This window comes from Molossus molossus, unplaced genomic scaffold (genome assembly GCF_014108415.1).
Source record: "Molossus molossus isolate mMolMol1 unplaced genomic scaffold, mMolMol1.p scaffold_m16_p_3, whole genome shotgun sequence".
In the NCBI taxonomy this organism is placed as follows: domain Eukaryota; kingdom Metazoa; phylum Chordata; class Mammalia; order Chiroptera; family Molossidae; genus Molossus; species Molossus molossus.
In genome coordinates, this window is record NW_023425366.1 from 83,969,928 (window position 1) to 83,973,499 (window position 3,572).

Genomic DNA, 3,572 nt, shown 5'->3' on the forward strand with positions numbered 1-3,572 from the left:
TCAAACTGCTTTAGCTCAATTCATCAGTAATCCCATTAGGGAGTAGGCACCTCTCTTCTGGAGAGGATCTCCTGAAATCATTGATCCTTTCTTTCATTCATGGAGCAAGAGATGTACAGGAGGAGAAATAACGCGGGTAACCTGCTGGAGGCCCAGGTTTCTCAAAGTTGTTGTGTACCTTCCTCGTCCGGAATGCTAGAGCAATTCCCTCACTGCTTGAGATTTATGATGGCCATCAAGTTGACCTCGTCCTGATGCTGTGAAGCCTAAAAAGCAATATTGTTCCTACCAAATTCAGAGGTGATTTATGTGACAGGGTCAAGTGAAGTGCTCCAGAAAGACATTTCAATATATTGTTATATTGAGGTATATGTTAAATAAGGATAGAATTTGTCAGGTCATTACCCAGATTTTAGTTTCTGTAGAAGAGTATATCTTGATTGAAGACATACACATATGCCCTGGCCAGTTTGGCTCAGCGGTTAGAGCGTCGGCCTGCGGTCCGGAGAGACCCGGGTTCGGTCCCGCTAAGGGCACGTACTTCGGTTGCAGTTTGTCCCCGGCCCTGGTTGGTCATGCGGGTGGCAGCCACTCGATGTGTCCCTTTCACATCGATGTTTCTCTCTCTTCCTCTCTCTCCCTCCCACTCTATCTGTACAAAAGATGGAAAAAATGTCCTCGGGTGAGGATTAAAAAAAAAAGAAAGAAAGAAAAAAAAAGACATACACATATATGCATTGCCTGCAAAGAGGCTTTCTTCACTGATGTGGGGCAATTCAATGACAGTTTTAGAAAGAAGTCTCCCCTTACAAGATTGTTCCAAGCTACCACAGATATACAGGCTGGACAAAATCTGAACAAGTTCACATAAATAATGCAGAATGTAAGCAAAATGCAGAGAGCCAGGCAAGAAGCTGCTCGATGTCATTTTACTTAAAATTTTCACTATGCAACCGAGACCATGACTCTAAATATAGAGTCCAATACGAGGGCTCAATTTCTTCTTGATAGAATGACTCTAACCCCTTTCTACCTCATGGCAGAAAAGGCCTCTTTGTCAGAGTTTTGGCACTTTGTACTGAAAAGCATGTTCTGTATTGTGTGATGTGAACTGACTAGAGTAGTAATAAAGAGTCAGCAAGTTTGGGTACATCCGCTTTCTGGCCTTGCAAATTACCCAGAGCAGGGTTGAAGGACTCGGGTAGTGGCCATCTTTGCTATCAACCTTATAAAGTTCTTCTGGGTAGGCTCAGATGTGCCGATGGTTTTCCTGAGCTGACTGACCAGTAGAGTGTGGCCACCATCTGGCAGGGTTATTCCTTCAGGCCCCAAAGAGAAGTTGCCCGGACATGCTGATCCGATAGTGCCGTGGTTCTCTGCTGGCTTCTGGGGCCCACGACCTTCCATCTCCGACTTTTCCTGGACCACTTTCCTCTCATGCTCTTCCAGTAAATGCATGTGTGCTTTTGAGCCCCTTTTATTTAGATTACACTTTCAGTTAGATTTGTAATCCGTATAATCTCAACAACATTTAAAGTGATTTTCATATTGAGCTCTGCAGTCTGTGCTGGGGGTTCCGGGACTTCAAGCGCGTGCGCCTGGAAAGGGAAGACCTCCCCGAGTCACCTTTTCTCTCTAGAGAATCATATTTTTTGAGAAGTGAAAAATTCTCCTATAATTAAATAACCACTCTTTTCATCAGTTTTCTAAGACTAAATATGTAATTTAAGTTTTCTTAAAGAAGCCAACTCTATTTCATAAGCTAGGCTGTATAGGGCTCGAACAGAACATTTCTGGGGTGAGTGGGTGAGTGTTTAGTAGGGAAAGGGAGGCCTCTGTTGTTACCTACTTTCTCGTTTCTCTTTCTCTTTCGGGAGAATGACTTGCCATGCTGTGCGGTCAGTTATAAATATTGATCGGCCACGTTTGCTGATGGACAGGGTGCTATAGAAAGGCCATGTCTGCTCGCGGTAATCCTCTGTTACACTCCTGCTTTGACTGCAAAGGGCTGGAATCGCCGGTGGAGCAGGGACCCCTCTGGGCCTGGCCGTCTTCCTCTGCCTCCGTAATGCATCCCTGCTTTGGTTTCCGGCCATGTGGCTGGGAGGGACTCGTTATAGTTCAAAATTTGAGGTGAAGCTGAGGTGTGTGGGGGAGCAGGTCAGGAGGGTCCTTCTTAGGCCCTAAGAGTGAGACCAGTTCCTGGCAGGGTGGAAACTGACCTCATATTCACCTTGTACATTTCTGAGCAAGAATTTGAACTGGAACTTCTCCCTCCAGCTCCCTGGGAAGCCAAGGAGGCAGGAATGTACCTTTGGTAGCCTGACATGATTCTGTCTTTTGACCATTTGTTGAATGTGTGGAAGAAAAAACACACAGTGCTCCTCTCTTTTCATACTAAGTGTTTACAATGAACACGGCTAAGAAGGAAACAGAGAAAGGGGGCTGAGATTGTTACCGTATATGCTCCAGTAACTGCCATCTAAGCCACATTAGGGCTACTTCTGTGCCTCCTTTTCTAAATATGTTTTGTTATCTGCAAGTGGGCTGACATATATGCAGCCCACAGTATTTGCTTCAGATGGGGCAATGAAGGAAGGAAAGACTTCTTCCATGTGTTGGTTTCACGCCCGAAATATTTAACCCATCCCAGCGTGTATCAACAGCAGAGCAAGGCCTCGCGCCGTGCCCTGCGCTGCCCAGACTGGCGAACAGTACAGTCAGGATGGCTAAAGGGATCCCGAGAAGCCAAAGGGCAAGACGTTCGCTTATGCCTTCTTTGTGCAGACATGCAGAGAGGAACATAAGAAGAAAATTCCAGAAGTTCCTGTCAATTTTGCAGAATTTTCCAAGAAGTGCTCTGGGAGGTGGAAGACAATGTCAGGGAAAGAGAAATCTAAATTTGATGAGATGGCAAAAGCAGATAAAGTATGTTATGATCAGGAAATGAAGGGTTATGGACCAGCTAAGGGAGGCAAGAAGAAAAAGGACCCCGATGCCCCCAAAAGGCCACCGTCTGGATTCTTTCTGTTCTGTTCAGAATTCCGCCCCAAGATCAAATCCACAAAACCTGGCAACTCTATTGGAGATGTGGCAAAGAAGCTGGGCGAGATGTGGAATAACTTAAGTGACAGTGAAAGGCAGCCTTACAACAGTAAGGCTGCAAAGCTGAAGGAGAAGTATGAGAAGGAGGTTGCCGACTATAAGGTTAAAGGAAAGTTTGATGGTGCAAAGGTCCCCCTAAAGTTGCCCGGAAAAAGGTGGAAGAGGAAGATGAAGAAGATGAGGAGGAAGAGGAGGAGGAAGAGGAGGAGGAGGAGGAGGAGGATGAATAAAAAAACCTGTTTATCTGTCTCCTTGTGAACACCTTAGTGTAGGGGAGCGCCGTAATTGACACAGCTCTTATTTGAGAGATGTCTGTTGTCCTCATTAGGATTAATTACACAATTGGATCATGATCATATGTAGTTTCTCAAAGTGCTCAGAAATTGTCAGTGGTTTACGTGAAGTGGCCATGGGTGTCGAGCACCCTGATACTGTATCAAAGTTGTACATATTTCCAAACATTTTTA

General features: G+C 45.3%; 1 pseudogene; it reads left to right on the plus strand.

The window, feature by feature from the left end:
• The first annotated feature begins 1,878 nt into the window (after positions 1-1,878).
• Positions 1,879-3,335, plus strand: LOC118642065 (annotated as a pseudogene).
• Positions 3,336-3,572: the final 237 nt, after the last annotated feature.